The 22,578-nt window shown below is 52.7% G+C and overlaps 2 pseudogenes; both read left to right on the top strand.

Annotated features, from left to right (window-relative positions):
• Positions 1-11,702, top strand: part of LOC123569375 (TBC1 domain family member 3B-like) — a 31,949-nt pseudogene extending 20,247 nt beyond the window's left edge.
• A 5,574-nt stretch (positions 11,703-17,276) lies between these two features.
• On the top strand, positions 17,277-21,196 carry LOC102118600 (small ribosomal subunit protein uS9-like; annotated as a pseudogene).
• Positions 21,197-22,578: the final 1,382 nt, after the last annotated feature.

The raw sequence follows: 22,578 nt of genomic DNA, 5'->3' as shown, positions 1-22,578 counted from the left end.
AGCTCCCGGATATGAGGGCCAAGTGTGCTTTGAGAGTAGGGTGGGTGAGGTTGCTAAAGAGTACAGGGGAGCAGGTGTCGATCAGAGGTCCCTGCATTGGGGCATCTGGACATCCTGCCTCAGGACTTGAAACTGTATGGCACAGGCAGACTCAGCCCAGGTCAAAGCCCAACCCTTGAAGTTTCATTTTATCCCAAGCTCTTTCTGGACCCTGGAATTTGGCATCCCCTAGGCCCTGGCAGGAAGGAGAGATGAACCAGATTTTAGATAACATGTCTAGAATAGAGTGAGGCCCTACTGTGTGCCCGGCACTTTCCCCACGAGATCCTCTAGCTAGAACATCCAAGGGTCATGGAGAGAAATACCCAGTTAAAATATCAGAAATGAAAAAAGAGATACCATTAGAGACACTAAAAAGACCATTAGGTAGTAGTATTAGCATTTGTATTCTGAAATTCAACAGCAGCAGTCACTTCCCTCCACCCCTATGTGTGTCCCAGATCACCTTGGGCGGGGAGGGTTGAGGTCAGGGAACACCCATGGATGCTCTGATGCTGGTCCTGGGCCTCGGGGGTGATAGTGATGAGGAACTGGGTGCACACATGAGTGGGGCAGCCAGGCATGGCCAGAGAAGCCACACACATGTGCACAGATGTGTTTACCCATGTACACGTGTGCACGCATGTGCACAAACACATTGCAGGCAGGTGTGTTGACGCCTCAGGCAGCGGAGGACCCTGTCTCTGGGCCTTGCTGACCCGGGCAAGGCCCCACTGTGATGCGTGCCATGACCTCAGAATGTCACTGGTGCTTAGCACCAATCCGCTCTCCGGCCTGCCTCTGTGTTCTACAGCAGCCACACACACACAGTGGTATCTGGGAATACTTTTGTGGACTCAAAAGTTTTCTACCTGAGAGGCATAACGCAGGCCAGCTGATTCATCAGAATCAGGTGAGTGTGACCTGCTGTCTTCCCTCCAGGCTGACTTGGGGACAGTGGCTATGCTGTGGGTGGTGTTGGCCTCTGGGCAGCTACCGAGGAGGGTCATCCCTGAGCACTCACCGGTCGCCCGTTCTACACTGCCAGTGTAGACGATTGGCTCTTTCGTCCTCATGGTGGCTTCATAGAGTGAGTGCTGTTCCCTAGTGTACCCATTCGACAGGTGAGACGTCTGGGGTCAGAGAGGCGGTTACCGGCCTGGGAATCCAGACATGAACCTGGGTTTTGCTCTCAGCCCTGCCGTGCACTGTGCTGGAATTCAGGCCTGAACCCTGTGACCTCCCTGCTCTAGATCCTAAATCTGCCCAGGTTTCCGATCCCGATGGGGCAGAGCGTGGTCCTGGCAGAGCCACTGGGATGGATCCACTGTGGATGGGATGGATAAGAGGGTCCTCAGAACACCTCTGTGCCCTAAGCTGGGTCCTGATGGTGGCTGTGGGCCCCCTGAACACACATGGTCCCTTGTCCTGGGGAGCCTTCTGCCCTTGGGCAGTTGTGGAAAATGAAGGACCCCTGGAGGGCTGGCTAGGGGGAGACCATCTTCCCTTCTATTTAAAGGGGTCCAGGCCCTGGGGTTCTATCCATGTATTTCTTGCTCTGTCTGGTCCTCTCGAGGCCTCGCCCTCCTTTTGCCCCAAGTGTTCCCAGGAGGGACGGTCCATCCAGGTGTTCTCCAGGACCAAGGACTCACTGTCCTTCCTCAGTGACCTGGGAAAATGAAGCCCCCTCCTGTAGGGACAGCTCAGAATGGTGGAGTCCAGTCCCTCCCCGAGTGAGGGGTTCCCCTAGCACAACCGATCATTTTCATCCTCCAAACCGAACACCCTCCTGCTCAACTGGCATTATTCCTAAAGTGGCTTCACTGTTCAGACTCAACAGCCACGGGAGCCAAAGTGATGAGTGGAGAAGAACAGAGCAGTCAGGAGAGATCTTGTTCCCTGTAGGAAACTGGACATCTCTGTGGTCCTGAGCATCCCAGGAGGCCGATTGTACAGAGACCTCTGGTCGCTGACCCCAGTCTCCCTCCATATCCCTGGAATAGCCCATCATGGGCCCTTCACCCTTAGCAGGTGGACACTATTCAACCTGCTGGGGCAGGTGTGTCCCCATTTCATGGCATTTGGGGACGACGGGATTTTCTGTCCAGGTCCCACTGTCCTCAAGTCCTTGGGATGATGCCCACCCCTGCTTGGGGCTTGAGACTCCAGAGACTCGTGCAGGTGTGGGCCACTGGGTCTGGTCCCCTTTTTACCTGGGGGCGGTGGTGGAATGGGGGTTACACAGCCAGCATCTGGGAGCCCGGTGGGAGCGGTTCAGGTTTTCCCCGAAGCTCTCAGGCACAATGCAACTTTTAGATGATTTTATCCCACAGGATAGAAATCATAGAGGATACAGATAGTTTGCGGACACAGGAGCGAGAGGACATCATTATGAACTATGAGAAGGTACAGGTCGGTCTGCTCCTTGGAGGGAGGCCTTTTCCAGTGCACCCTGATCAACTGGTCCTGGGCCCCCTAGGCACACAGGGTGGGCACGGGTGGCCACTACCCCCAGGCTCTTGCACCCTTTACCTTGGACCCCTCACCAAGGCTGCCTCTGAGTTACAGGGACACCTAGCTGGGCTGCCAGAGGACATGGGGCCTGAGCCTGTTGGAATCTACAACAACATTGATCACTTCGGGATTCTGCAGTGAGTCCTCTGTGCTCCCCTCACCCCTGAAGCACCTGTCTCAGCTCAGGGATGGGTTTGCTTTCAGAAAGGCCTTTCTGAGGCAAGACTCTCTCACCAGGTCAGGCCAACCTCCTTCCCAGGGTCAGAACTCCTCCCTGGTTCCCCTGCAGGTCCAGCCCGAGGTTGCTGTTAGGCCAGAGGTGCGGGGCCCATCTAGGGAGCGGGTGGGAATGGAGACTGGGCTAGGTCAGGTCCCTGGGCTCTCAGAAGTTCTGTCCACAAGTTAGCACTAGAGGAACGGGGCAACCTGAGGGTCTGACCATGTCCACTTGGAGACAATCCCAGTGAGATCCAAGGGTTGTGGCCGCGGGCTGAAGGGACGCCTGGCCTAGCATCAGGGCTGTTGTCCAGCATGTCTCTGAGGGCCCGCTTGCCCCTATCATCCCCCGTTTCCCTAGAGCTACAGCCCTAACTGTCCCCATGGGGAAGGGGGAAAGGCATGGAGACAGTGGGGGCTGTGGCCCTAGGGGAATGGGGGAGAAGACGGGCAGGGCCCTGTTCTGGCCATCTCACGGTCAGGCCAGGGAGGCAGCAGGGCTTGTGGCTAAAGACCCTGGGTGTGGCGCTGGGAAGGTAGCTGGGGCCATGTAAGAGGAGCTGAGCCAGGAGCCCAGCTGTCAGGGATCATAGGATAGAGAGACAGAGGATCCCAGGGGAGGTAGGGTGGGAGGGAGCTGATGAGCAGTGCCACTTCTGAAATGCAGGGTGTGTGGGTCAGGTGCAGGGAGGGGCAGGTGGATGCTGGGAGGTCAGAACCTGCAAGGGCCTTGGGGCTGTCAAGTGGGATGGGCCCCTGGTGCACCAGGAGTGCATCGGGCAAGTCTCTGGGCAGGCTCCCTTGACCCTGGTGGGGTGATGTGGTCAATCCCTGAGGGACTACGGTCAGGGCCTGGTTGCCCACCCTGGGCGGCCCCCATCCCATCTCAGGCCTGACCTTTCTCAGCTCCAGCAGAAAGCACCACCTCCAGTCCAAGACGGGCAGCCCCATTGTGCAGCTTGACCGCCCCCCACACCAGAAGCCCCAGTAACCCCGCCCAGGCTGGCCCCGCACTCCCTCTTCTCCCTGGTCCTGCCCTTCCTGGGAGTCAGCCCCACAGGAAGGCCCTTGTCCTCCCTTCCCTGTGTCTTCTCCTGGGCTGAACCCTGAGCTGTACAGGGACAGAGCCAGTCCTTTCTGGGGGTTGTCTCCCAGTCTGGGGTGGCTCCAGGCCCTGTGCAGGTCCTCAGTTCTGCCTGGGTTGTCTTACAGTGAGACAGAGCTGCCTCCTGCCACTGCTTGGGAGGCGAAGGTAAGAGCCTGATGCACAGTGGTGGGGGCTAGCTCAGGGATGTGGGGACTGGGAGGGTGGTCGGTGAGGCAGAGGAGGCAGCTGGCCTGGGCAGTTGCTGCTGTCACTGGGAGGGGCAGCACTCCCTGCTGGAACTGACCCCAGGTTGCTGTAACTTGGACAGTTTGATAAAATTCCCAAGTGAGAACCACAGTTGTGGCTTGGGGGTGGCTGCCCGCCTGTGTCAGGACCTCACCTAGAGGCTGGGACCTGACCTAAGACTGGTGTGTCTGTGGCCTGAGGATAGCACGTCCCGGGGTCCCAAAGCCAGCCCACTGGCGCTCATTTGCTCAAAGGTTCTCAGCCCTCAGGGTCTGCCCTTCCCTGGCTCCCTCCAGCTGGGTCCCAACAGGGCTCCAGAGCCCAAGACCCAGCATCCACCGGTGGCTCTGGGAAGCCTGGCAGCTCCCCTAACTCCAACATTCCTCATTTGACAGCAAATGCGGCGGGAGATAACACGAAAGAGCAAGTGGATGGAAATGCTGGGACAGTGGGAGACATATAAGAACAGTAAAAAGGTAATGTGTGGAGGGAGAGGCCCCCAGAACCACTCTCTGCAGAGACAGGGGACGGGCACCCATGGCTGTGGCCTGGCACCATCAGCCTCTCAGAGGGTAGGTGGCACACTGTCCTCACCCAGAGGACTGCAGGCCTGGGCAGTGGTTTGCCTGCCTATTTGTGCAAGCGTCACCTTGCTGGGAGGGAATCTGAATCTAGGGCTGGGACCACCGAGAGCTCAAGGCTAGGGATACCCTGGTGACCCGAAGGAAGGAAAAGGTTCAGATCACAGTCCCGACTCTGAGTGTCCATCCACTCTTTCAGTCCTGGGAAGGGAGACTGTCTCCCAGCTTAATGTCACCTCTAACGAGGGATCATGGGGCAAAAACCAACCATTTCCAGAATCCTCGGGCTCTGGTCCTCACTGGGGTCGCCCCGTGGCCTGTGACACCAGGTTGTTTTCTGCCCACAGCTGATAGATCGAGTATATAAGGGCATTCCCATGAACATCCGGGGCCAAGTGTGGTCAGTCCTGCTGAACATACAGGAAGTCAAGTGGAAAAACCCCAGAACATACAAGGTACGCTCAGCCAGAGCACAACAAACAGGACAGGCCGTGTCAGGGGCCCAGGTCTCCAGCTGGAGGGAGCATTAAGCCCAGCCTGGGGGGTGGGTGGGTTGGTCAGATGCACATCGTGGCACAGACGGTGACATAGTCACCACAGACAAACTCGGCTCTAGTGACCCTCCCTGGCTTCAGTATCAAGCCAAAAAGCAGCTTTGTGCAGAAGGAAACCTTCCTGCTTTCCTTCCTTCCCGGAGTGCTGACAGTGGGTCGACTGCCATTTGGGGCAGGGAGTCTTCCATCTGTTCTGAGGCTGCTTCCTCCTCTTGGCGCTGCCCTACAGGTCATGAAGGAGAAGGGCAAGAGGTCATCTGAACACATCCACCAGATTGACGTGGACGTGAGCGGGACACTAAGGAATCACATCTTCTTCCGATATCGATACGGAGCCAAGTAAGCCTATGGGAGCCACAGGGTCCCAGCAGACATGGAGTGAACGAAAGGGATGGGGGCTTCCCTGGAGAAGAGGCCAGGGTCACCCAGGAGGGATGACAGAGCTGCCAAGAGGTCTCCTGGCCCAGGGAGCAGCTGGCACCATGGACCGAGCACCTGGTTCCAAGCCCTGGGCCAGACTGGAACATGTGGGGCCAGAGCCCAGGAGGATCCTGAAGAGACAAAAGGCAGCAAACAAAATCATGCACAATGGTGAAAGGTGCTCTCCCTGACCCACGGGGACCCACAGGGACCCACGGTAGGACCCACGGGAGGGTGGCAGGATGGAGGGCCCATGAGCCTCCCCAGGAAACACTGACAGCACCAAATGCTGGGTGGACTAGGGGTCCTGGAAACTGTCATCCTGGTCTGCTGGGAACGTGACATGCACAGCCACTTTGGCAGCCAGTTGGGCAGTGGCTCACAAAGCTCAATGGACTTGAACCGCACGTCCCCAAAGTGTCATAGATATTGAACCCACTGATTTGAAAACTGACATCCACATGAGACCTGCATGCCATGTTCACTGCTTGATTCATCGTCACTCACACAAGGAGCCTTCAGGGACAGCCTTCAACATGGGAATGGGGAGAGCAAGTCTGGTCCTCCCTTCAAACGGAAGACACAGTGAGAAAAGGGAACAAGCCAGTGATGCCCGCACGAACGTGGGTGGATCCTAGATGCATTTTGCTGAGGGAAAGAAGCCAGACTCAATATGCTACCACAGTAGGATTCTCATTCCTGGGCCATTCTGGAAAAGGCCAAACCATAGGGACTGAGAAGCAGTCTGGGTGGCCGGGGGCTGACGGATCAGGGAGAGGCCGGGTGCATAGGGGCCACCCTGGAGACTTGGAAGATGAAGGAATTGCTTCAGTAGGGGCTGGAGCAGTGGCCAGGAAACTCTGCACATTGGTTTAGAACCATGGAGGAACTGTAAGGCCAAAGACTGAGCTGGCATGTGTGCAAACTGAAAAAAAAAAAAATCATTCAGAGTGAAAAGGATCAGGCAAGTCACTGTACAACTGGGCTATCTGCATGTCACAGATGTGGATTTTACTGAAACATTTCCTCAAAGTCAAAGACCCTGAAGAGCTCACTGCTTATCTGGTGAATCATCTGAACCTGAAATGGGATTTGTTGTTAGGCTTTGTAGACAAAGTGAAACTAATGGCATCTGCACAAAACAAACAAAAGCCTCATTTCTCTGTTTCCTAGGCATCGGGAACTATTCTACATCCTCTTGGCATATTCGGAGTATAACCCGGTGAGTATTCCCCGCAGTGATGTTCCCGGGCAGTATTTCCCTGTTCACAGGAGTGGGTGTCTGGTGGGGTGTCGCTGCTTCTTTTAAAGTTAGTATTTGTGACCCCCGGGGATATAGGAGGTAGGACTCCAGCTCACTGCTGGCATAAACCTCCAAGCAAGGAGGTGGCCTCAAGGGGTCAAGCTGAGACACAAAGGAGTCAGGCCTGGACTCCTGGTGTCACCTGGGTCTGACCACCACTTCTCAGAACAAGAAATGACGCCCTCCTCCTGGGGCTGCCCCAAAGCCCAGGAGCTTGGCAGCGTTGCACGCAGGACGGTGCTATCAGGAGACATTTTGGACAAGGTGCTGAAGTGCCTGATGGACTTGGCTCTTGTCATGAAATGAATTTGCATCCTGAGGAAGCCTCTTCTTCAGAGGAAGCCTCCCCAGTCACCTCTGCCCTCTCCAATGACATGAGTCCTCCCAGGTGACCTCAGCCTTCCCAGGTGATGTCCTTCCACAGTGACTCTGGCTCTTGCAGGAGGTGGGCTACTGCAGGGACCTGAGCCACATCGCAGCCTTGTTCCTCCTTTATCTGTCTGAGGAGGATGCATTCTGGGCACTGGTGCAGCTGCTGGCCAGGGAGAGGCACTCCCTGCAGGGTAGGTGGACAGCTGCCCCTGGGACCTCATGCAGCCAGACCCTAGGATGGCCACCCTGGCCAGGTAATCTCGGATTTCAGCCAAGGCACCTTCCTTGTGTCGCCAGCTCCTTGGGAGTCTTTAGGATGTCTTTGCTGAGGGTCCCACAGGAGTCTGCGGCTGACCCCCAAAGCCAAAGTTAGATGTCTTTCATCCCCATCAGCAGAGGGCATCTCATCCTCCCCGTGGCCACCCTCTGTGTCCTGCAGCCACGCCCTCTGGATCTGATTGTGTGCAACTGACTCTCCCCTCCCTGAGAGTCCTCCTCCCCTCCAGCTGCCCGGGCTCCTGCTGCCCTTGGTGCCCACGAATGGGCTGACTACGCCCAGGTGGCAGCATCTCCCCAACCCGTGTCCCCTGGCCCGACCCCACTTCCAGGAGACGACCAGGAAGCCCAGCACCCACTCTGTCCTGGCCGCCATGTGGTGGCCTCAAAGTCAGGCTTGCCCTTTTTGCACTCTGGTCCAGGAGGCGTCCAGGGGAACCTCCAGCCAGGCTCCAGGGAATGTACCTGCCCCACCTCCCCAGGGCAAAGGCCACCTGGTGGGGTCACCAGATGGGAGGGTGGGAGGCCTTGGGGTTTGGGGGCCTCTCCAGCTGCCCAGCTCTTCCAGCTGATGGCTCCACATCTTGGGGGAAGGCTGTGATTTCTTGATGGGCTTGGGGCTTCTCAGGATTCCACAGCCCAAATGGCGGGACAGTCCAGGGGCTCCAAGACCATCAGGAGCATGTGGTCCCCACGTCACAACACAAGACCAGGTGGCATCTGGTGAGTTTATGGTCCCCTCGGTTCTTCCCCAGAGGCCTTGCCTCCTGTGGGGATGGAGGAACGGAGGCTGGAGCCCCTCATGGGATTGGTGACTGGCTGAGTCTAGCCAGCTCCTGACCTGGGACGTCGGGCTCTCCATGGGCTGGGAGTTGGATTCCTTTCCTGCTCTGGAGGAGACAGAGGCACAGGGATGGGGGCCCAGCTCCCGCAGAGCAGGGCAAAGGGCAGTGTGTCCACCGGGAGTGTGGGAAGGGGCCGGTGTTGGGGGGAGCCCTGGACACCGCCCAGTGTTCTGCACTAGGGGAAGGCTCTTCAGAGGCCCTGGAAGAGGGAGGTTTTTAGGGCAGCCCAGGGGGCCCTGAGCACCTCTGTTCCTCCCATCAGGACAAGGAAGGTCTATGCGCGCAGGATTCCTCCTTAGGCTGGCTTCTCCAGATGTTGAATGATGGAGTAAGAAGGCACAGGGAGACCCTGGCTCAGGGACCCTCTTTGTCCTGCAGTGCCCTGCTTCCCCAGCCCGGGGATGTGGCTCACCCACAGCCCACAGGAGGCTCAGCCCACATGGGGGTCCCCACAAGACACCCAAACAAAACCCTCTGCCCAAGAGGGGTCATCCCAGGGCAATGACTGGGGCTCAGGCCCCGCCTTATAGGCAGACTGGGCCAGGACCCGACTTGGGAGGGCTCAGGGAAGCCTCAAGCCCTGGGCAAGCCCCTTTCTCCAGGAGCCACAAACCCACTCCAGTGAGTGTCCCCATGAGGAGCTGCAGGACCTTGCCTGATCCAGCGCCCTGGAGGACTCAGGAAACCCTCATGGGGAAGGTCACTGACTCTGGGGACTGAAGCCCCAGTGGGCTCAGTTCGAGCCACCAGCCCCAGCCTGGAAGGGCTACAGTCTCCCACACCTGCTATCCCCACAGATCTCTCTTGGGCTCATCCTGCGCCTGTGGGATGTGTATTTGCTGGAAGGAGAACAGGTGTTGATGCCGATAACAAGCATTGCCTTTAAAGTTCAGAGGAGTAAGTCTACATGTGCCCAGTGGGGCCTGGGGAGCCCTGGGGTCAGACGCCGACTTACCCGAGGGCACCTTCCTCACACTGTCCTCATGATCCTCTGTTCTGGCCCAGAGGGAGGTCTGGCCAGGTGGGCTGGGCAAGGCACAGTGACGCCGAGTCTGTCCCCCACAGGGCTCAGATGAAAGTCAGGAGTGTCGTGAGTACTTCCCTGCCCAGGTCGCCCCCCAGCCACAGCCTCCTGTGCACATCAGGGCCCCTGGGGTGGCCACAAAAGGATCCTGCACCACCCAGTGGGAGACAGAAGTGGCCACAGGGTATCAGCTGTGCCCCCTCCCAGGGAACTCTCCAGGCCTGATGTCCACCCTGTCCCTAGAGCACCTCATGAAGACATCCAGGTCTGGCCTGTGGGCACGGTTTCGGAACCAGTTCTTCCACACCTGGCAGTTGGATGATGACACTGTGCTCAAGCATCTTAGGGCCTCTACGAAGAAACTAACAAGGAAGCAAGGGGACCTGCCACCCCCAGGTGGGCTCCAGTGCCATGTCCCCTCCCATGTCACCCTCTGGGGCAGTCAATAGTGGGGGAGTGCCCGAGACCCACAACCCTCCTACCTGGGCCTTCCTCTTCACCTTTTCTTCCTCCTCTTCCTCCTGGACTCTAAGATAGTACAGGAGGCCCACCGGTCCTCACGGCAGGCGGTCAGTGCGTGTGTACTGGATGTGATGTGCACGCAGGAGTAGGATGTGGGCATGACCCTCCAACAAGCCGCCTCCCACATTCCACAGTGTCTCTGTCTCCCCATCACAAGGCCCTCAAGGACACTAAAGGAGCCAGACCGATTTGTGGGAAACCCCGCTCCTCCCTGCAAGCACCCACAGCCTCAGAGAGCAGCAGAGGCCCCTCACTGCTGCACGCTCCTCCAAGGTTGCCAGGACAACCAGCCTTGAGCCAGGGAGACAAGGGAATTGGGTGTCCCTGACCCCAGAGCATTCAGGGAGAGGGCACAGGCAGGACCCCAGGAGAGAGCCAGAGCGAAGAATTCAGACATATGTGGGAATGGTCAGTCCTGGCATGGACTGGGCAGCCCAGGAGGGCAGAGGGTGACCCACGTCCAGACCCAATCAACCACTGTGGAGACGGGTCCTCATGTGAGGTGACAAGGGGCTGGGTGACATCCAAGTCCCCTCCCACCTGAGTTCTCACTGGGGGCTGTATCCCTGGCCCAACAGACCTGGGATGAGGGTGTGTCATAGGAAGCCCCCAGCTAGTTCGAACCCTGGGGACAGTCCCAGGAGCCACCTGCCATGCCCTGACAGCTTCCCATGCCAGGTGGCACACACCCCTCCCTCTTGGATCAGCACACTACAGGCGTGTCCTCAGTGTCGGACCACGGGGCCACACAGAGACCCTGAGGACTCCAGAGACCCAGGCAGGTAGGACCCGGCCCGGAAAGGCCTGCATGGGCTCACTGGAGACGCTGACCACGTCTGTTTTCCTTTCAGCCAAACCCGAGCAAGGGTCCTCAGCAGCCAGGCCTATGCAGGCTATGCAGGAAGACCCTCTGCAAGGGGACAGGCAGACCCCTCCAGGCCCACCAGCCCGGTTCCAGTGGCCCATTTGGTCAGCTTCCCCGCCATGGGCACCTCGTTCTTCTACACCCTGTCCCGGTGGGGCTGTCCGGGAAGACACCTACCCTGTGGGCACTCAGGATGTGCCCAGCCCGGCCCCAGCTCAGGGAAGACCTTCAGGACTCCTGGAGATTCCTGCAGTGGAACTCGATGCCCCATCTCCCAATGGACCTGGATGTAGGGGGCCCTTGGTTCCCCCATTATGATTTCGAACAGAGCTGCTGGGTTTGTGTCCCTTCTGAATGTGTCCTGGACAGCCCCGGGACTGTGGGACAGGGCCAGCTCGGGAAGCCAGTGAGGACCCTGACACCAGGCCCTGCCCAGGCCCATCAGGACTGAAAGAGGTCGGGAGACATCCCACTGCAACAGGTCACCCTATCTACAGACAAGAGTCTTGCACCCAATTTCTACAATGGTATCATATCCCAGGAGGACCAGCTGGCCACCTGCTGGCAGGCGGAACACCCTGCGGAGGGGGTGAGATTGGCTTTCACTACACTGAGCCACAATGTGGACATGGACTTCCAGCCAGCCCTGCACTGCACCCAGCACTGATTCCAACCAGGACACCCCCTTCGCAGCTAGTGACGAGAAGCAGCGCGCTCCCACCTCAGGGCCTTGCCTCTGCTCCTCTACTTGGAAAGTTCTCAGTTCCCTCCAGGCTTCTAGAAGCATCTGGGGCAGGGCTCATGGCTGGATAACTTCCCGAGGCTTAACAACCCAAGAAAGCTTCACATCCTCGTTTTATTTTTTGTTAAACTTATGAAAATTTATTAAGAAAGTGTGCAGCTCGAAAGACCTTCACAGATGGAACACACCAGCCCCCAGATCACAAAGCCAACCATGCCCAGCCCCTCCCAGCACCCCCAGCTGTGTGACCAGCGTTCTGAATTCTGACGACACCGTGAGCCTGCCTTTGTACTTCACACTCATGGAAAGATAACAACATTCATGTTTTAAAATAAATGTTTCCTGTTGAAATGATTTTAGATATAAAGATTGAAAAGACACTACAGTGACCTCCTACACCTTCCATCCAGCTGCCCCTAATAATGATGTTTTGCAGTCCCATGGCACATAAGAAATTTAGGCCAGGTATGGTAGTTCACACCTGTAATCCCAGCAATTTGAGAGGTTGAGGCGGGAGGTTCAGGTTCACTTGAGTCTAGAAGTCTGGGACCAGCCTGGGAAACACAGGTGGACCCTGTCTCTAGAGAAAAGTCAAAGAAATTAGCCAGGCATGGTGGCGTGTGCCTATAGTTCCACCTAGTCAGGAGGCTGAGGCAGGATTGCTGGAGCCCCTGAGTTCCAGGAAGCAGTGAGCCAGGACTGCACCACTGCACTCCAGCCTGCGTGACAGAGTGAGACTTTATCTGTTAAAAAAAAAAAAAAAAATTAGCAATTTAACGTGGGTACAATCCTATTAACTAAATAATAATGTGAACTATTATCTAAGGTTATTAAGGCTGGAATTATCCCATTTTTGCCTAACTTCTCGTGCCTGTTCCAAGATCCCACCTCGGACTCACCCTCTGCCTTCAGCTCATGTCTCCTCAGCTTCCTCCAGATGGTTCAGCAAACACACACCTGGGCTGAATGGTAGAGCTGATTGCTCATACACAAGGGGAGACCTGTGGGCAGGGGTTTTCAAACTTATACAGCAAATGAGTTTTCCATGGTGTTCTGGAGATCACCCTCTGAGAAACACTTTGACAGTGAATCCAGGCCTCAATATCCATCAGCTGCTCTAGTGAATTTTGTGGAAGCTCAGTGAACACCTGCTCTGCAGGGTGCATGTGAAAGGGACAAGGATGAGTAAGCGGCAGATAAAGAAGACAGGACACAGGGGGTCTGTCTGAGCTCTATCCTCTGCCTTCAGCACTGACGGATCAAATCCAACTCTGATGGAATGGTGGCCACATTCTGGGCCAGCCCTGGGCTCTGAGGATATGACAGTGAGTGGCGCAGAGCCAGGCCTTGCCCTTGGGGGAGCTCTCCAGTGTACACCTCCCTCTACCCTCCCAGTGCCCTGCAAAGCAGGCGTCAATGTCATTGTTAATGCACAGAGGAGGAACCTGATGGTTAGACAGGTTGATGGGTTTTCCAGTGTCACATGGCTTCTGACCTAGTTGGCAAGGACTGCAGAGTAATGTCAGGCCCAGGGCCTGGTGCATCCTGGTGATGTCACCACAGAGCAAACACGAGTTTGCTGGCTGGGTGGATTCTTGTCAACAGAAAGATACATGGATTAAAGGCAAATAGGAGCGAGATCCCTGGCATGGAAACAGGAAGAAGTCTGGCTGCTGGCTCTGTTTGGGAATTTGTTTATTTATTCTATAAAACAGTTTTACTGATAGTAGTTCTCATACCATACAACTCACCCATTTAAAGTGGACACAATCTAGTGCTTTTTGCTCCATTCACAGAGCTGTGTGACCATCATCATAAGGAATTTTAGAACATTTTCATCACCCAGAAAAGAAATGCCGTACCCCTTAGGCAGTCACTCTCCCATGCCCGCCCTCTTCTTTTTAGTCCTAGGCAACCACTAATCTACTTTATGATTTGCCTGTTCTGGACATTTCATACAAAGCAAATCATATAATATAAGGTGTTTTTTGACAGGCTTCTTTTACTTAAGCATAATGTTTTCAAGGTTCATCTATGTTGTAAGATGAATCAGTACTTCTTTCTTTTCATCACCAAATAATATTCCATTGTATGCATATAACACTTTTTTTATATTCATTAGTTGATAGACATTTAGGCTGTTTCCACTTTTTGGCTATTTTGAATAATGCTCTTCTGAACATTTCTGTGGACATATGTTCCGTTTCTCTTGGGTGTATACATAGGAGTGGAATTGCTGGTCATGTCGTAACTCTGTGTTTCACCTTTGGAGAAACTGCCAGACTATTTTCCAAAGTGACTGCACCATTTGATATTCCCACCAGCAGGGCAGGAAGGTCTCAATTCCTCTCACCCTCACCAACCCTTGTTTTATTTCTTTCCCAGTTAATCCTTTTATTTCACTTAAAACATTTTAATTTTAGATTGGGGGTACATTCACAGGTTTGTTACAAGGGTACATTGTGTGATGCTGGGGTTTGGGTTTCTATTGATCCCATCACCAGATAGTGAACATAGTACCCAATAGAAAGTTTCTCAGCCCTTGCCCCGCCACCCTCCTTTTGGAGTCCCCGGTGTCTATTGCTCCCATCATTGTGTCTGACCAACATTTGTTATCTGTTGCTCTGACTGCAACCATCCTAGTGAGTGTGGAGTGGTATCTCACTGTGGTTTTGATTTGCATTTTCCTGATGACAATGATGTTTAGCATCTTCTGATGTGCTTATTGGAAATTTGTATATGTTTTTTGTAGAAATGTCTATTCAAGTCCTTTGTCCAGTTCTAACTGGGTATTTGTTGTTTTATTGTTGATTATAAGAATTCTGTATATATTCTAGTGGGGTGTCTTATTTTAATCTTTTTGAAATTACTGTTTTCTCAGTCATACTCACACTCTCTAGAGCAGCAGTATGTTTGAATCTAAAGAACACACATAGGTGAGTTTATCAGGAGGTAAAAGTGCTTGCAAACTGGTACGATATTGTTACATTAAGTCTGCAGATTGTTTTTGGTAATAAGGACATTTTTTTTTTTTTTTTTTTTTTTGAGACGGAGTCTCGCTCTGTCGCCCAGGCTGGAGTGCAGTGGCGCTATCTCGGCTCACTGCAAGCTCCGCCTCCCGGGTTTACGCCATTCTCCTGCCTCAGCCTCCCGAGTAGCTGGGACTACAGGCGCCCGCCACCTTGCCCGGCTAGTTTTTTTGTATTTTTAGTAGAGACGGGGTTTCATTGTGTTAGCCAGGATGGTCTCGATCTCCTGACCTCGTGATCCGCCCGTCTCGGCCTCCCAAAGTGCTGGGATTACAGGCTTGAGCCACCGCGCCCAGCCAATAAGGACATTTTAATAATAGTAATTCTTCAAATCCATGAACGTGGTATATCTTTCCATTTATCTGTGCCCTCTTTAATTTCTTTTATTAGTGTTTTATATGTTTCAATAATTCTGTATCTTGATTGTAGTGGTGGTTACACACATCTACATATGTGATACACATACCAAATGCTGATTTTGACATGATACCCTGATAATGTGAGATGTGACTATTGGGGGAAACTGGGTGAAGATATTCAGTTCTCAAGATCCACATTGGGCCTGATCCAGCCCCTGTACAGGCTCTCAGATGGTATATAATTCTACTTCCTGTGAAAGAGACAGACAGAGGGACCAGGCCCTGGGAAGAAGGGTGGGTTTGGCCCTGAAAAGGGGATTGGTGAGAGTAGGAGGGAGGGGACCCAGAAGGTGTGCTCTGTTTTATTAGACACCTTTGTTTGTTTCCATATCTTGCCCACTGTCTACAGACTTATAATGAGTAACTAAATAAATGACATCAAAAGCTGAGCCCTTGGTGTAAAACAGGCACTTTTCTTCAGTTCCAAAGTGCCAAAACCCATCCAGTTGCCTCTGGACCCTGGTCCTCTGGAAGCTGGAAGGAGGATAATCATGCTTTTCCTAGAAGCTCCAGGCAAGCTGCCAGTGTTTTGGGCATTTCATCCCTGCAGCCCTTGCCTGGGCTGGACCTGCTGCCCCAGGTACGTGTAGCCCTGGTACTAACCCCAGGTACTGTACCCCAGGTACAAGTTAGCCCTGAAGCTTCCTGATGCAAGCCACTGAACGCTGAACTCAAAATGGCTTGAGCAATAATGAAAAGTATCCTTTCACATAAGAGGAATTCTGGAGGTCAGGCAGTTCCAGCGTTGGTTCATTTCCCAGCAAAATTTGGTCATCAAGTACTCAAGTTCTTTCTACCTCATCTTCAGTGGATTGGCTATCCAGCTTTTCATATTTGCCAATCTGATACATAAAAATGGTATGTAATAAACAAGATATGTAAAAAATGGCATGTGATAAACAAGACACAAGTTTACTGACATTCTGGAGTAGTCACTAGTAGGCAGGGTTCTGAAAGTGTATCCACCAAATCAACTCCTGGGATCTCCAAACAGACTGGATTAAAAATGGAAAATAGCAAAGTATCTTGGCAGAGAATTCTGTCTGACTTAGTCAGATACAAGATTTTTTTTTTTAAGTTCTTGTCTGGTTTCCTAAAACAAATTCTGATAAACACCCCTAAGAATCCAAAGTCAATTGAACACAGAAAGTTTAAGGCAAAGGAATTTCCCTACATCCTGCCAGGAAGAGGAATGTTTACAATCTCTGCACATGGCCTAACACAGCTCCCCTAAGAACAGGCTTTCCTTGTTTCAATTTCCATTAAAAGAGGAGCATAAGTACTTATTTATTTACTTATTTACTTACTTATTTATTGAGACAGAGTCTTGCTCTGTTGCTCAGGCTGGATCTTGGGTCATTGAAGCCTCTGCCTCCCGGGCTCAAGTGATTCTCACGCCTCAGCATCCAAGTAGCTGGGATTACAGGTGAACACCACCATGACCGGCTAATGTTTGTATTTTTAGTAGAGATAGGGCCTCACTATGTTGGCCAGGTTGGTCTTGAACTCCTAGCCTTAAGGGATCTGCCCACCTCGGCCTCCCAAAGTGCTCACGCCTGTAATCCCAGTCTCTACTAAAAATACAAAAATTAGCCATGGTGGCATGTGCCTGTAGTCCCAGGTACTCGGGAGGCTGAGGCAGGAGAATCGCTTGAACCCTGTAGGTGGAGGTTGTAGTGAGCTGAGATGGTGCCACTGCACTCCAGCCTGGGTGATACAAGACCCTGTCTCAAAAAAAATAAATAAATAAAAATTATTTTATATTTGAGAGGGTCCTAGTTTAAATGCCATTTACTACCCACAGTCTTTAAATTTCCTGCCTTCTTTCCTTTTTTTCTTCTTCCCCGGTAACAAGCTGAGAGATTTAAGTTTCTTGACAAAGAAAATTATTAGGATTTTTTTTTCTTTTTCTTTTTTTCTTTTTTTTTTTTTTTTTGGTGTGTTAACGTTGAGGGTGAAATGAGTGGATGAATGGTAGTGGAATTATCCAAACTCAGTAGTTGCATCAGACAAGCCACTGAAAAATAAGAGGGATCTATCACTTGCTGGTTCCTTGTGTGTTATGGATCCAGTAACTTTTGGCTATATTTCAATACAGGAAATGGGAAGAACTCTAAGACATTCCCCAGATGTTCTATAAAATGTGCACATTAAAACATATGACACCGGCTTTTCCAGTTGTGGTGCTGCATGCTGAGGATCTCTTATCTACGCCCATAGCCATGCAGTCCAAGGGCCTGCTGCAGTCCGTGCAGGTCTTTGGATGGAAGAGGATGGCCACAGCCATGGCGGGCTGCAAATGTGTCAATGGCCTCATCGAAGTGAATAGGCAGCCCCTAGAGATGATGGAACCGTGCACGCTGCGGTACAAGCTGCTGGAACCAGTTCTGCTACTGGGCAAGGAGTGATTTGCTGGTGTGGACATCCACATCCTAGTGAAGGGTGATGGCCACATGGCCAAGATTTTTTTTTTTTTTTTTTTTTGAGATGGAGTCTCATTCTGTCACCCAGGCTGGAGTGCAGTGGCACGATCTCGGCTCACTGCAATCTCCGCCTCCCGGGTTCAAGCGATTCCCCTGCCTCAGCGTCCTGAGTAGCTGGGACTACAGGCGTGCATCACCATACCTGGATAATTTTTTGTATTTTAGTAGAGACGGGGTTTCACCATGTTGGCCAGGATGGTCTTGATCTCCTGACCTTGTGATCCACCCGCCTCAGCCTTCCAAAGTGCTGGGATTATGGGCGTGACATGACCCAGATTTATGCTATCTGTCAGTCCATCTCCAAAGCCCTGGTGGCCTGTTACCAGAAATACATGGAAATGGCTTCCAAGAAGGTTAAAGATGTCCTCATCCAGTATGACTGGACCCTGCTGGTGGCTGACACCTATCATTGCAAATCCAGAAAGTTTGGAGGCCCTGGTGCTTGTGCTACCAAAAAGCCCATCACGAATATCAGGGTCCACCTGTGTAATAAACAATGTTTGGATTTATATATATATATATAAATGGCTTACGGATCACCTGACCTCAAGTGATCCGTCCGCCTAGGCCCTCCCAAAGTGCTGGGATTATAGGCATGAGCCACCGTGCCCAGCCCCTTCAACTTTTATTTTAAGTTTCAGGGTACCTGTACAGAATGTGCAGGTTTGTTAACTAGGTAAACGTGTGCCACTGTGGTTCGCTGCACAGATCAACTCGTCATCTTGGTATCAAGCCCAGTACCTGTTAGCTAATCTTCCTGATGCTCTCCCTCCACCACCAGGCCCCGGTGTGTGTTGTTTCTCCCCTTGTGTCCGTGTGTTCTCATCATTCAGCTCCTACTTATAAGTGAGAACATGTGGTATTTGGTTTTCTGCTCCTGCATTAGTTTGTTGAGGATAATGGCTTCCAGTTCCATCCATGTTTCTGCAAAGGACATGATCTCATGCCTTTTTATGACTGCAGGGGTATTACTTAAATATGCATAAAATACTCATGGGGAGCAGAGGAGAGGTGACCTCGGGTTGCATACTGAGTGGATGGGAACATCCTTATCTCAGATAAGCATACTCAGACTGACTGACCCACCGGCTTCTCAAGCCCAGAGACCTACTCTGCTTGCAAAGGTAATTTGCAATGTGCTTACAAAACTATACCCTTAATAGACTCTATATAAAGGCTGGAACAATGTCGCTGAAAAATAAATGTTACCAGGGACCTGGAGAGGAGGAATGGTGACAGCAGAGGAATAGAATGAGCTTGGAATTCAAAGACACACAACACCAAACAGCAACGTGATGACTCCTCTAGGTCTTATTTTCAGAGTAAAAGAAGCAGCACGCGCACCTGTAGATTCAGGTGAAGGTGCAGAAGGAGACTACGCAGCCATGGGTAACAACTTACAAGGAAATGGTCGTGTTATCTGTATAGTGGTGTCACTCTGGCTGAATGTCAATTACAGTGATTACTTAAAGGCCATTCACATTCACCTGATAGGGCTGGGAGTCCTGTGGGTGAGAGGTGGGGAGTGGATTCCTGCTCACCTTGAAATTCGAGCTCTGCACCAGGAAGCAGAGGTCAAAGGGCATCCCCTTCTGGAGGGGCATGTGCATCTTCCTCTCCTCGGGCCCCCATCTTCTTTTCTGCCTCCTGTTGCACACCACGTACCCTCCCTCTTCAAACCGAGGGTTGAAGTGGAAGGCAAGGTTGTTTCCACTGAAGCCGGTCTGAAAGTCCACAGCAAACCTAGGCCCAGGGAAAGCAAATAGTCTTCTGTGGCATGGCCGAGGAGGGCCTCGGCGCCTCTGCCCTGCGTTTGTCTGGGATCTTGCATAGAACCTGCCTGGCAGACACTGCTTGGTTGGCATCCTTTTTGTTTCTCTAATTTGAATCCAATGTGTTTTTGTGCAATTATTGCATTTTGCCTTTACAGCATGATTTTCTAAAAATAAGTAGAAAATGGTTAAGGAAAAGTGCTGGCATGAGCAAACAAGAAGCATAGGTCTTGGAAAGTGATTACCAATTGGTACCAAAGATGGAAGTTGCTAAGCACACCTAGAAGAGACAGCCTTCCATGCCAGTGGACACTTGTTGGAGGCCAGCACTTGCCTGACTAAGTGGGAAAGAAGAGAACAAATGTAAAGAGCATGTGAAATTGGGTCCGGGTGCAGTGGCTCACGCCTGTAATCACCACACTTTGGGAGGCTGAGGCAGGCAGATCACTTGAGCCCAGGAGTGGAAGACCAGCCTGAGCAACAAAGCGAGATCTCATCTCTACTTTATACATATATATATACACACACACACACACACACACACATATATATGCATATATGCACACACACATATATACACACACACATATATACACACACATATATATACACATATATACACACACACATATATATACACACACATATATATATAAAATTAGCTAGGCATCATGATGCATGCCTATAGTCCCAGCTGCTTGGGGGGCCGAGATGCGAGGATCTCTTGAGCCCAGGAATCCGAGGCTGCAGTGAGCTATGATCGTACCACTGCACTCCAGCCTGGGTGAAAGAAAAGAGTCCCTGTCTCAAAAGAAAACAATTAATTAATTAAATGAATAAATGGAGAAGATTGCATTAGAAATATCTCTGCTTGTATTTTTTCCTTTGGAGTCCTTCAGCTTCACCCCTGTAGTCCTTTGGAAATTCCTGCCCCAAGGAAGGGAGAGGCAGAAAGCTCCTGAGAGGAGAGCGCCCTCTGAGGTAGGATCTGTCTGTTCCACAGGGTGGGAGTGGGAAGCCCTCCTGGTGCTGGGAGGTGGGGGAGGCGGAGGGACAGGGAGAGAGGAAGGGGTGGAAGATGAGAGGCTTGGTCCTGATTCCCCTCGTTGCAGGGTTCACGGGGATCGGGGCCTCCCTGCCCTTGGCATCTCCTGGGGGCACTGCAGGCTCTCAGAGAAGTCCCACAGCAGCATGGCAATGGCAGAGGAGGTCACCAAGAATCTAGGTGGCCGAGCTGAGGTTGAACTGGGATCTGTGAGGCCCAGAAGGTCTTAAGGAGAGGTCCCCTGGGACTGAGGCAGAAAGGCTTCCGAGAGAGAGCCATGAGACCAGAGGCTCTTCTGTGGGCCCCGCAGACTTCAGCAGGCAGCCACCCGTGGTCTCCCACCAAGACAGGAGAGAGCTGTGTGCCACGTGGTCGGGGTTCCTTGGCAGGGGTCAGCCAGGCCTGCGTGAGGGTCTAGAGCCCTCCTAGCCCCTGAGAAGCCATGTGAGCTCGTCTCTGTTCCCAGTCAGCCCACCTTGGGAGGGAGGAGGGGGTGGGAAACTGCCCTGATACAATGTTAGTATTTTGAATTGACTTAGTAGTTTCCAGAAAAGGCCTTGAAATCAAAAGAGACCAAATTACTTTGGATGTCAATTTTCAGTATTTTCACGTCAGCAGAAGGAGAGCTTCAGAGTGGATGAGAGCAGTATGGGAAATGGAGGAGGTTTGATTTTTGTAACTCTTAGTCACAGTGTGCAAGGTTCAACTCAGAACATAATCCTCCAACTCTGACCATCCCTCTCCCTCCTTAGACCGCCAGCTCCCAGGGCCCCATTCATCCCGGAGTCCAGGTTAATGGCGCCCCTGGCTGCAGGTTGTGCCTGCAGAGTGCTGTCCTGTGACATGGGTTAGGTACGCACTGGGCCTCCCCTGAGCCAGGCACGTGAGCTTGGATGTTGTTGTTTGAACTAACCCAGGCTCCCAGGCAATGGTTTACTAAGGGATGAGGCTGCAGTGAAACATTTCCATCCATTACACACACATCTGCTTCCACTGGAGCTGAGAACAGTCCCATTGACAGTGATCTGAAGTGTGTCCTGGAGACCCCCTTGCATAGTCCCAGAAAAGGGGACAGCCTGCAGGGAAAAGGTGTGGGGCCATCAGTCAGGTGGCCGGCCTCCTGTTTGCTCCCCTCCAGCGCTAGTCAGTGGTCGGCCTGGGTGTGACAGCACCATGCGAAGGGATGGGGTGGGGCTGTGACCAGCATAGATGAAGTCTCAGTCCCACGGGTCTTAGGGTCCCGTGTGGAGGCAGACACAAATCCAATTAGTTACTCAGACAGTCTAAGCTTGTGATAAGGAGAAGCCTGGCCGTGAGAGACGCGACAGGGAGCTGAGCTTCTGTGAGAGTCTGAGAGGCGGTGGAGGCTGCATCAGGAACGCACCAGGCTGAAGGCCTTCCTTCCAGGCAGGGAAGAGGCAGGCGGATGCCCCGGGCTGGTAAGGAACTAGGTAGTAATGGGGGCTGCTGGACCTCATGCCAAGCTCCCAGCAAAGCGCCCAGGGCCCTGGCTGGAGACTCGGGAGGCCCAAGGGAACAAAGGGACCCATCAAGGGTCTGCAGGTTCCACGAGAGGGTCACATGAGAGGCACAAGAAGAAGGCATGTCCATCTCCCCACCACCACCATATAACGATGGCCACCGTGACCTTTGCCCTCCTGGCCACCGTCAGCAGAGCCTCTTCCCAGGTGCCGTCTGCAGCCATGGGGCAGCCGCCTCCTCTGCTTCTGCCCCTGGGCTCCCCATTCCTTCCCTCAGGCCCTCAGCAGCCCCAAACTCAAGCGTAGTTTCCACACCCGTCCCAGGCCCCACGGGCTACCACTTTGTCAAATTCTCTGTCCGGGGCTCTTTAAAGGAGCGATGGGCCATGGGGAGGATGCATCGCTTCAGAGTCAGGTCTGAATCCTAGCTCTGCTGCTCATGACCTGAGTGGCCTTGGGAAGCCTACTTCACCTCTCTTTGCCTCAGTTTTCTCATCTGTAAAATGGGAAGGTGTTTCTCCTACTGCATGTGATTGATGATTTCATGAGAAAAGGCCTGTGGTGGAAGAGACTGGCACATAGGAGATGCTTCTCCACTGTCACCCACCCCCCACCTTGGTCTCTCTGAGCAAAATTCACAAACTGGTACTTCCAGTTTTCAAAGTTTATTCCGAAATGCCTCATATCCAGTGTGGTTCTATAACCTGCATTAAAGCACAGTTCTATCTCCTGGCTGATTTTCA

This window comes from Macaca fascicularis, chromosome 16, assembly GCF_037993035.2.
Source record: "Macaca fascicularis isolate 582-1 chromosome 16, T2T-MFA8v1.1".
Lineage (NCBI taxonomy): Eukaryota > Metazoa > Chordata > Mammalia > Primates > Cercopithecidae > Macaca > Macaca fascicularis.
The sequence above is the reverse complement of the archived record's forward strand: the minus strand, read 5'-3'. Positions and strand labels throughout refer to the sequence as shown.